This window comes from Biomphalaria glabrata, chromosome 9, assembly GCF_947242115.1.
Source record: "Biomphalaria glabrata chromosome 9, xgBioGlab47.1, whole genome shotgun sequence".
NCBI classification, from domain to species: Eukaryota; Metazoa; Mollusca; class Gastropoda; family Planorbidae; genus Biomphalaria; species Biomphalaria glabrata.
In genome coordinates this window covers 26,713,347-26,725,644 of record NC_074719.1, presented here as the reverse complement: position 1 = coordinate 26,725,644, position 12,298 = coordinate 26,713,347, and the positions used below count along the sequence as shown (strand labels likewise).

At 36.8% G+C, this 12,298-nt stretch overlaps 1 protein-coding gene across 4 annotated transcripts in view; it reads left to right on the top strand.

Moving 5' to 3' along the window:
- Positions 1-12,298, top strand: part of LOC106050951 (protein lava lamp-like) — a 105,467-nt gene that overhangs the window by 41,033 nt on the left and 52,136 nt on the right. Inside the window, exon 1 of one of the 4 annotated variants that reach the window (XM_056041847.1) lies at positions 1,706-1,866. The exons of 2 other annotated variants lie outside the window; for them this stretch is intronic. The gene's annotated coding sequence lies outside the window, so the exon portion shown is untranslated. Of the gene's footprint in view, positions 1-1,705; positions 1,867-12,298 lie in introns of those variants that run through there. One more of the 4 variants, XM_056041849.1, reaches the window with a different exon arrangement.

Sequence of the window (12,298 nt, the reverse complement as noted above, 5' to 3'; positions counted from 1 at the left end):
CTCTATATCTTTCTGACCGTTCCTAGATTTAGTATTCCCATTGTATAACTTGCTGACCATTCCTAGATGTTGTATTCCCATTGTATATCTTGCTGACCATTCCTAGATGTTGTATTCCCATTGTATATCTTGCTGACCATTCCTAGATGTTGTATTCCCATTGTATATCTTGCTGACCATTCCTAGATGTTGTATTCCCATTGTATATCTTGCTGACCATTCCTAGATGTTGTATTCCCATTGTATATCTTGCTGACCATTCCTAGATGTTGTATTCCCATTGTATATCTTGCTGACCATTCCTAGATGTTGTATTCCCATTGTATATCTTGCTGACCATTCCTAGATGTTGTATTCCCTTTGTATATCTTGCTGACCATTCCTAGATGTTGTATTCCCATTGTATATCTTGCTGACCATTCCTAGATGTTGTATTCCCTTTGTATATCTTGCTGACCATTCCTAGATGTTGTATTCCCTTTGTATATCTTGCTGACCATTCCTCCATGTTCCTTCTTTTATACCACACAGGTAAATCTTAGCGTCATGTACTGCGTACTCTTCTTCAAACTGAACTGAAACTCTCTGAACAAAAAGTACAGAATTGTTGCTTTCTACAGATAAAGGTTCTTAAGTTGATTAGTTTGTTCCAGACGTCCTCTTTCCGCAGGCATTGGTGTGATTGCAGGAAATATTCGACTTTCATTCTGTTACTTCGATTACATTCCATAGAACAATGAAATTCAATCTCTCTTATCTTTTAGTTCAAGCACACAACCTCGTTAATGAACATTTGTTTCAGTGTTTGTTCATTTAAGGCTGTTCCAAAGAAACCTATAACTTGATGCTTGCAAGATCTGCTATTTTTTTCTTTTGCATTTTCTCTAGCTTTATTTAGAGTGGACATTTGAGAGAAATAGACTTTCCATTGACTATATGAGAACTTAGTGAACAAAAGAGAGAAATAGACTTTCCATTGACTATATGAGAACTTAGTGAACAAAAGAGAGAAATAGACTTTCCATTGACTATATGAGAAGATAGTGAACAAAAGAGAGAAATAGACTTTCCATTGACTATATGAAGAAAATGTGAAAGAGTTTCACTAGTAGGTTTACGTAAATGATGAAGTACTAAGGAAACTCATTTCGTCTGAGCTCGTGATACTTAACTAGTGGTTTTACTGACATGTATAATTTAATACATTTAATACATTAGTCCTCCACTGTAAAGCTTTGTCCTACTATTTGTCCTCTTTTGTAACGCTTTGTCCTCTTATTTGTCCCCTCCACTTTTGTAAGATTTCGTTCACCTTCTTGCACCTCTCTGGTCAAACCGTTGTCCGGCAAACCTAGGCCGCTAAGCCTTGAAGAAACAGAAACAGTTTTGTAGCATTTGTCTCATCTCCCGATGGGCAGGAAATGAAAATGTGGCTTTTTTTTTTCTATTTCTATGTAACAGATCTTTGGTCTCTGGTCCTTATAGAGATAACCTCAGAGTAATATTTCAGAGAGCAAAAGCCATTCTAACGAATTTAGATGACTTCTGTATTCTAGCACAAAAACAGTTTCAGAACCATTTCTTTCCTGCTGCCAACTCAGCAACAGGGAGCTGAAAAAAAGGAAATTGTGTCCCAGCGTGATAGTCTCGGCCTGGTCCACACAGCAAACCTCCCGTCTTCCCCCCTCCCCCCGGTCGTTTCCATACACACAGTCTAACCGCATGTTGGCGGTACTCTCGCTTCCAGCCATCTCTCGGTGAGCTTGTCGTCTGATGACTCGTTATCAACACAATCATTGTGTCTTCAAGGAAATTCTTATATTTCAACGGAAGGATTTCGTTTTGTTATTCTCACATTTTTTGTTTGTATGAGTAATTTTTGAAATGTTAATCAGATCAAAAAAAAATATATTTTTTTTTTTAATGTAAATTTTGTTTCTCATAGGTATTACTATTAAAGTTTTTTATTAAATTGTTATGTTGTACAAGTTAATATTAGGGAGTATATCTTCTATTTGTAACACTTAATAGTTTTTTAGTTTTTATATCACAAAGATGTTTTAAAGTTATTTTTCATTGATTACAATGATGTAAGTGTATCCTCCATTGTGGTATAACAAAGCTGTTTGTTAGCAGACAATTTTTAGTTTAATTATAACTACGGGGACGATATTTTTAGCAGCCCCCGAAAGGGGAAAAGACGCTATTAGTTTTGTGTGGAATGTCTGTGCGTCCGTCCTGTTTAGATCTCGTAAACTAGAAAAGATAGTGAAAATCTGACACCATAATATTTTAGATCATTCAAAGTTCTCATGCAATGGCTACTTTATTTTTCTGAAAGCGAAAAATCTAATTTTTTAAATCCCTTATGCAAGCAGTTTGTTCATAAAAATACACCACTTTTACAACTATTCACTATTAATAGTAACAAACACGGGAGGCTCTATGGAAGGGCAATCTACAGTTCACCATATTTTAAAAATATTTATGCAAATGGTTTAATATTTTTTGTCAAAACATTTTTTATTACATTTGTATTGATAAGTTATGTAAGTTCTGTCATACTTACTAACTATATTTACACACAAAAAAAGTTTTCTTTTTTTTTTAAAGAGAAAAAATCAATTTAGTATGCATATAAGTTGGACATAATTTTAAACAACAATTAATAAGTAGTTTTTCATAATATCAAGTGAACTACAGCACGAGAATCCCAATATAGTACACTTAACTATTCACATCTTACTTCACATTCACTTTCCCCTATCCTTTGGTCTGCTAGAACGCTGGGGCACCACACAAGATCAGTCAACCTTCTTTCCCAATTCTTCTCTGTCATTTGACTTTAATAGAATTTTATTCTGATGTTCTTTCTGAAAATATTGAAACCAGCCCTGGACCATGGTCCCCCAATATTGACACTGTCATCATGGCCTCACATAACATAAAGCAGCGCTATGGCACCCCTGTAATAATGCAGTGGGTACCGAGTCACATAGGTGTGACTGGCAACACTATTGCAGACTCCTTGGCCCACCAGGGAGGGCTAATTCCACCAACTGAACAGGCTGTAAGTTTTCATCATGCCCTGGCTATAATTCAAAAAACAGAAATGGAAAAGTGGTTTGAGTGCTTGGACAAGTCCCAAAAAAGCCCGTGGAGTCTGGGAGCGCATGAGGCCCCCTGAACGCACTTCCCCGTGGTGGAGGCTGTCCAGGCCTGAGCAAGCTATTATAGCACAGTGCAGGACAGGCCACTGTCCTGTTGACTATATTTCTCACGGCTATGGCCAAATTTCGCTTCACGGTGCCCTCACTGCGGGGAGGAAGACGAAACCAAACCATGCCTCATATTCTGTTTGACTGCCCCACACTTGCTGATCTTCGCTTCGACAGGTCTGGGAAACTAAAAATTCTCGACCTGTATTGTGACATCACTGGCGGATCCAGGGGGGGGGGGCGGTATGGGCGATCGCCCCCCCCCCCCACTCGGCCGAACCCCCCCCCCCCTTCGGGGGGGGGGTGCGGACGAATTTTAGTATAGAATTCACACTATTTGTATACGAATTTATTACTTATGTTAATCTTATATACTAATTATTTATATTTCAACCTATTTTTAGATTATTTCGCCCCCCCCCTTCTAGTTTTTTGACCGATTTGGTAGGGTCGGGAGGGGACGATGGCATCAATCCGCCCCCTCCCCCACCATAAACTTTCGAGTGGGGGGGGGCGGTCCTATTTATTTGTAAAAATCACAGCTTGCTAACAGAATCAATTAAATATCTATATGATTAAAACTTGTTATTGGTATTTTAACTGATCTTTATATTATGTCATTCTCCTGTTGGCCGATTGGAAGGGGAGGAGCGAATACCTCTACTGCCCTTCCCATCTAAACCCATTGTGTGTGTGGGGGGGGGGCGGTCCTACTTTTATGGAGAAATCATAGTATGTGAACAAAATTAGTCAAATATCTATATAATATAAACAGGTGGAAATGCGATACACGCAATCACCTTCCCCCCATCGGACAAACCAATACTTTTTCTTTTTGTATTATAGTAAGAAATTCCTAATTTAAAAATCTATCACTAATATAATTTATATATTCTATAAAGTAAATTCTTATATCGAGTCGCCCAATCCCTATTCTTTAATGCAAAATGCAATCATTAGCAGAAATTATAAAAAGGAGCGAGGATTAATCGTTTTCATTTTAGCGCCCTTCCCCTTTCCAGACAGCGTTTGTGTAATTTGACATGAATTTATCATAACTATTTTAAGAAAGACTTTGCTTTGGAAAAGTTATAATTCAAACGAAATTTTTCAATATAACAGTCAGGGTTGAGATGAGTTCAAAAAACAGATAATCTTTTCCTAGTCGACTTTTTCCAACCTTTACTCTATCTCATATTTTTCTAGTTAAATAAATTTAGGACTATAACTCACAATTTGTGCTTGAATTTTATTGAATATTATTAATCGAATATTGTTTTTTTTGGCGGCGATCCTCAAATCAGTTGTATTTGCAATGTATTAAGGGACTATAAATTCATATTGGAATATTTTTCCACATTATTCAAAAGGTCCTTTATAATAGAATGAATAATGAGCTCTAGGTCAGGAGAATGCGTTACTGCAGTGAAAAGTGCAAGAAAACGCTTTTGGCGTCGGGGCTTTGCCCCGAACCCCTTTAATAAGTAATGAGCTGTAATAAGCTGTAGATATCAGGAGAATGCGTTTCAGCCGTGAAAAAAAAAAAAAAATATATATATATATATATATATATATATATATATATGCTGTACGCACGTTTATGCATAGGGTTAGGGTTTACTGGGCGTTAGGGTTAGGGTTTGGAAAAAAATCGCCCCCCCCCCACTCCAAAGTTCCGCCAGTGTGTGACATATACGCACTACGCAAGACACCAGGGTTTCTGTCCAGGGCTTTTGCAAGAGAGGATTTAAGCCTCTCAAGCCCTCACTCTAATGGAGTTTGATGATGATGATTTTTACCTGCCTGGGTGGACCACTTCGGCACCGATTTTGAGTTTGTGTTTCCACACAAACTGTCTTTGAAACCTTGTTTATTTAGAGTTTGTCCTAATCGGAAAGAAAGGTGTGGGATGGCCCTACCAGTTCAAATCCTGACTTGAGCTGAGCTGAGCTTGAGCTGAGTTGTGTTTGCTGAGTTGTGTTTGCTGAGTTGTGTTTGCTGAGTTGTGTTTGCTGAGTTGTGTTTGCTGAGTTGTGTTTGCTGAGTTGTGTTTGCTGAGTTGTGTTTGCTGAGTTGTGTTTGCTGAGTTGTGTTTGCTGAGAGTCTAAATGCAGCATTGAAACCTTCGCCAAGATATATTTCCCCCCACCCCATCCCACCCCAGCTAGTCTACAAAAGAGATTGGGCCAGAGTGCACTGAGCTTACTACAGCATAAAAGTTGCGCTGTAAGACTTTTACAAACTTGAAAAGGGCTCTAGAGTCATATCTTGACTTCATACATACACTCTATGTTACAGTAGGAGTATTTTGTGCCTATGTTATTAATTCACTAATGTCATACCATTCTTTTCATAATTATTAGCCAGATTTATTTTCATTATAACAAACTTACCTTTATGTAAATGTTTTAGTTTAGGCAAAAGGTATTTCGTATTTTTCAAGCGGTCGGTAATGTATATTTTTGATGTGCTAACAGTTTATATTTGGACAAAAAAAATTATTTTCTTCTTTTATTTTTCATGTCAAATACGAAATGGAGAATAAATTCTCCCTACTGCAAGGATAAATCTAAATAGAAAAAAAAAGAAAAATTTTTTTATTGCTCGCATAATCCACTGTTAGAAGAAATCAAAAGCCAGGAAAACCAACGACTTTCATTGAGTAACATGAAGAACTAGTTTGACCTAGGGATACACGTAGGATGTAATCATTTCCATTTCGTCTGTATCATAAGATAAGATTAAAAGTCTGATAAGAAATTCAACTTTTACTTTTGATGAAAACTAGATTTATTTTTTGCATTTAAAATTTTGAGTCTACAGTAATATTATAAAACCTAAAATCAGTGAGTGGCAGAAATTGCAGTACAAAATTTTGAGCCCCAGGATAACTTTTAATTCCATTAAAATATATTTAATATTGTCTTCCTTTTTACTATTTTTACTATTTGTGGTGAACTTACCATTATGTCATCCGAATTAAAGGCATACAAAAATGTTAGTTCGTGAATGTACGTAACTTATATAAGCTTTTAAGTGTGGTGACATTTAAAACAGATTAACAGACAGACGATAGATAGATAGATAGATAGATAGATAGATAGATAGATAGATAGATAGATAGATAGATAGATAAATAGATAGATAGATAGATAGTCTTATTGATATACCCCCCCCCTTGTTCCTTCCTTATATTTCCCTGTATTCCTGCTCACGACCTGGCCTGGTTCACGTCTGTCACTCATTGTGTCCATGCATTTATTAGCAGACGTAAGAACTCTTTGATTAGTGAACGCTACAAAATGTCGCCGCGCCTGCCCCACACCTCCCACTCATATTAAATATAGATATGTACACACACGTGCTATTTTTATTGCCTGTATTTTACAAAGCCTCTATCAACTCACTCTGTCTGTTTGTCTGGTAAAAAGTTTGTACATTTTATTTCTCCCACACCCAATCTCTGATGAAGTGGAAACTGTCTACAATTATTCATTGTCGTATACAATACATGAATAGATAAAAACAAATTTACTAACTAGTCAATTAATTGCTGGTAATAAATTATTTTGTTTGATACCAACAAGGGAAATAAACCTCCAGCATTCACATATATGGCTAAATATGTAGGGTTTGGTCTCCTTAGATATTTGTATAAGTTATTTCTCCCATACCCAGTCTCGAACCAAGATGAAACTTGAAACAATGATTCACTGTACCTAACAAAACGTGAATCAATGGAAGAAACAACCAATGAGTCAACTAATTATCGCTAATTAATTATTTTGTTTGATATTGAAATAACTTCTACATTATTGAGAGATAAATTTGAAGGTGCGAAGTTCGTTTCTTTGATAAACTTCTTTTCTTTTTTAAAAGATTTTTGTTTTACTTTTGCTTGTTTATTTTATACATTCATTTGTATTGTGACTTATCTCAACATGATAGCCTGCCTGGCCGTATGCTTTGCCCTCTGGACTATCGTATCGATAGTCCTGGGTTCGAATTCTGCTTGCCGCAGCCTTTACCGTCCCACGAGAGGTTTTGGTTATTCTTGAATTTTGAATGAACATCTAAATTATTCTAAAAGGTAAACTAAAACACACAGACCAATGAACAAAACAATGAACCAACTCTGGACAGTCGTAGGTCCATTTCAGTCTACTTCACCTAGATTTACTCGTAAAACATTGAGATAGATGGAGATTGATTGTGTCTACATCCAGAACGAACATTTCTACAGTTGTAATTTTATTTGTGAATCGTTTTATCGAGATTCTTGTGATCACCAAGTGATTAGCTTGTGTAATAGACATGTATGTAGTTAGGGCGAAATTCTACTCCAGGGTCACAAGACTCCGGCAATATGAGAACATGTCTTCCTAGTTACTCTTGAGTTCCACGAGATATTTGAATTGATCTTTTGAAAAATACACGACAAAAGGCAAACAAGCAAAATACAAAATATAAATAATTTTTAAATAAAAGCAAAGCTTATATTAAGTGTAGTTGGATCTGCCATGTAATTAAATGTGTAGCAGATCTAGACTAACAATAATTAAATGTAATTTAATGTGTAGCAGATCTAGACTAACTATAATAAATCTGTGCGATTAGAAATATTGCTACAAAGTATTTTTATGTAGCCTATCGTTTTTGTTTCACTCAATTTCTTTTTTTTTTTTTTTACCTTTCTCACTACGCTATGAATATGATCCTAACACTTTTCTCGACCAGTTTGAAATGGGTGTGGGGAGAAAGAACGGGGTATCTGGGTGATCGCTTTTTTAATGTTTTTTTTTAAAGGACCAACCTGAATTTGAACTCGTAGGCCTTGTTTCTCAAGCCAACACAGTAACCACTCTGCTAGGGATGAGCTTATGAACAAGAAAGATTGTATAGTTATCTATTGTTTCTATTTCATGTTTGTGTTCACTAAACCTCAGATGACGACCTATAAAGGAAACTAATTCAGCATATACCACCACTTCAGTCAAGTACAATTTCTTTCCCTTGTTCGAGATAGGAAACAAAATAATCTATTACCAATAATTAATGAACTAATTGATTCTGATGTTGTCAGGTAATAGAAATATTGTGCGAAATGTTCAGCTTGATCCAAGATTGGGCGCGGGAGAAAGAACGTGTACTCACTTTTGACTAGACAGACAGAGGGAGTGGATTTTAAAGTGTATAATACTAAACTCCATAGACTCATTGAGAGACATTTTCTCTTCAAGAACATCAAATGTACCACGCACAATCTCATGTTGACGTGAACTGCAAAAAGTCTATTCGTCTGAGAAGTAAGGGATTAAGAATATTATGATTGGGCATGGGCGTAGCAAACGGGGGGGGGGGGATTTAGTGACTGCTTTTTTGCTTTGATTTTGTTTATTTTAGGTGAGGTTTTAATACTAAACCATCACTTGTCCCAGCACAACCAAAGGGGTTTTGAGTTTAAACCCCTACTAGGAGGGTTTTGAGTTTAAAACCCCCTACCAGGTGGGTTCGAGTTTAAAAACCCCTACCAGGGGGGGTGAGTTTATAACCCCCTACCAGGGGTTTTTGCAGTAAAATCACCCTCTTCTATAAAACAAAAAAAATGCAAACGACAATCCCCAAATTCCAAGAGCACAGTTAAGGAAGATTTCGATTTTAAAACCACCTCTAAAATTTACGATAAAACCCCTCTTCAATCTAAAAAAGACAAATTACACACTCAAAATTCTATGAGCGTAGCCAAAGGGGTTTTGAGTTTACCCCCCCCCCCTTTTCAGTAGGGTTTAAAGGTAAAAAATACCTCTTCAATAATAAAAACAAAGCAAATTATACACTCAAAATGTTATGAGTGTAGTCAAATGGGTTTTGAGTTTAAACTCCCCTCCAGTGGAGTTTGAAGCTTAAAAAATACCTCTTCAATATAAAAAAGCAAATTACTCACTCTAAAACTATGAGCGTAGCCAAAGGGGTTTTCAGTTTAAACCCCCCACCAGCTGGGTTTGAAGCTAAAATATACATCTTCAGTGTAAGAAAAAAAGCAAATTACGCACTCAAAATGCTATGAGCGTTATCAAAAGGGGTTTTGAGTTTAAACCTCCCTCCAGTGGGGTTTGAAGCTAAAAAATACATCTTCAGTGTAGGAAAAAAGGCAAATTATACACTCAAAATGCTATGAGCGTTGCCAAAAGGGGTTTGAGTTTAAACCCCTCTCAATATAAAAATAAATCAAATTACACACTAAAATTATTTGAGCATAGCCAATCCAATTGGGGGTTTTCCTACAGATAGCTTTATATAAAAGTTTAAAACCCCCCCAGATAGTTTTGAGTTTAAAATCCCCTTACAGAGCGTTTTGAGGTGGAAAACCTCTATCTTCAATATTATTCTAAAGCAAACTACAGTTACTAAATTATATTACCGTAGCTAAATGGGGTTTTGAATTTGAAAGAAAACAACAACTCCGCAGAATTTTTAGTTTAAAACCCCCAACAGATGATTTTGACGATAAAACTTCCCTTTTCGATATAAATCTAAAGCAAACTACAGTCACTTAATTCCAAGAGCGTATTCAAGAGAGTTTACACATTTTTACCAGTGGCAGGGTTCCATTAATAAAGTGCAGTGAATAGTCATCTGCCGAAATTTAAAAAGACTAAATGTGGCTCAACAAAGATGGCTAAGACAGATTTTAGAAGTCAGTTATAATCGGGTCTAAATCAAGAAAATCCTATGCTGAACTGGGAGTCGACCCCTTAGTAAGATTGTGACAGGGCGTCTCATGTGGTTTGAGGGACATGTTCTCCGACAAAATGAATTAAGCATAAGAGTTGCGATGACATCCTAGTACAACTTGGCGCCTTGTTGGCTTTCAATACCAGAAATAGTGTTTGGCGGCGGGGCTTCGCCCAGCGCTAGGGAAGCTCCTTGTGCTTCCCCAGACCCCCTTGCAGGCAGTAGCGGGTATTCTACAATTTTTCCACTAACTCCAGGAAGAACCTATTCTAGGGCACAATAAACGTCTACCGAAAGAATGAAAGGTCAAAATGTAATGAAGATTATGTACACACACACACACTCACATAAATACTTATAAATATATTTTTTCGCGGAAAGGGGGGGGGGGTCGGAGGGGAGAAAAAATCCCCCCAAAAACTCCCCCCCCCCCGAAAAAAATCCTGGCTACGCCCATGTGATCGGCTATTTATAGTTAGAGACCTAGTCTTTAAATTTTACTTTTTTTGTCCTCCATTGTAAGTCTTTGTCTTCCGTGTCCTCCTCTTTTGGACGTCTCTGGTAGCCCTCAGACTAGCTCGTCTCAAATCTAGCACTCGACTTGACATCTCTGGTAGCCCTCAGACTAGCTCGTCTCTAATCTAGCACTCGACTTGACATCTCTGGTAGCCCTCAGACTAGCTCGTCTCAAATCTAGCACTCGACTGGTGTTCCAATATTTCTTTCAATAAAGACATTCTTTATTTATATACCACAATGCACTAGAACTAATCTTTATTATTGTGACATACAAAGGAACGAATACTACGTTATAATAAACAAACACAGATTATGGTCTACATGTCAAACGTTTTTTTCAAGAAACTATTTCTTCTTTCACGCCGAGTTGCTGTTACTTTCAACACGGTTTCATTCCGACGTTTATGACAAACAGTTTTTGTGTTGTCTATTTTGTTTCCCATTTGATTGAATCTCTTTACCAAGTCCATAAAACAAAGCTTGTAGGATTTTTAGCTGTCAGGTCAAAGCTAGTCTGTAAGCAGTGACATTTTAATGCGGAAATATGAGATGAACAAATGTCTGAAGCAAGCACAATAAGGTCATCTCTTTCTGGCATGTCTAAGTCAACAACTAAGTCAAGTAGACCTCTGTCTGGCCTGTCTAAGTCAACAACTAAGTCAAGTAGACCTCTGTCTGGCATGTCTAAGTCAACAACTAAGTCAAGTAGACCTCTGTCTCTATGCTCTACTGTCACGGTGATACATTCTTTACTAAAGTGACATGAAGCCAATGGATTAGAGAGAACACAAAAACTTTGATCAGCGATACATTTGGTCTTGTACTATTCCTGAATTTAAATTTCTTTTGCCTTTATAATTAACGCAGTTTTTTTTTTTCTGTTCCTACTATTGGCCTGACACGTTCCTCTTTGTCCAATGAAGTTGGAAGCTGGAACTTTAAAACAAAATCATGTATTTCAAGTTCAAATCTTGTACATAGTAGGAAGCCTTCTCTCTGTTCACCAATAAAATAGGATTGTTTAGTTGACCATTGTATCTAATAGTAAACATACAATAGGGCATGTATTTATTTTAGTATTTTATATTCTTTGTTTAAAAGGTGAAATGTTCACTATTTGCTGTTTGGTGACAATGTCACATTTTAAAATGTTACTTCCTTCAATTTGAACATACTGCTTGTCAGAAGAGTTGTTGTTTTAAATAAAAGTTGATCTGAATCTATGCAGCAGTCTTGTTCGTTCAACCTTAGACGTAATGAAGGTCAATAGTTGGAGTCTCCCCCTCCCTCGGGCTACTCTCTCTAAATTAACCTTCACGTGTCCAGGGAGAAAGGTCACGTGTTTCAGGATGTTATATTAACATTTGGGCTGTTCTTGTAGTAACAACTGATTTATAAATAGGTGCATGGCTATTAAGATATCTGTATACAGATATGTCTTGCCATTGTTACCTATATGTACATATGTGTTAGGCTATTGTTTCATATATGTACATATGTGTTTGGCTATTGTTACATATATGTACATATGTGTCTGACTATTAAGCGAAAATTTCTAAGCCTTACTTTCACTACCGGTTGATAGCTATTCACAATGAATATGCAACATCTGGCAATCTATTGATTTGTTTCAATCACCCTCTGCTCTCCTCTGTCCCAATACGGACAAAATAACTCATTTCACATTAATGGATTAGTGGCACAGAGATCTGGTGTAAGGAAATATCTTTCAGCTAGATTTGTTGTTTTTTTTAGCTCGTATTTGTGCTCTGGCTCCAAACGTGAGAAGGTCCTGGACACTCCTGGTGTTTCCTTGAGTGTGCAGA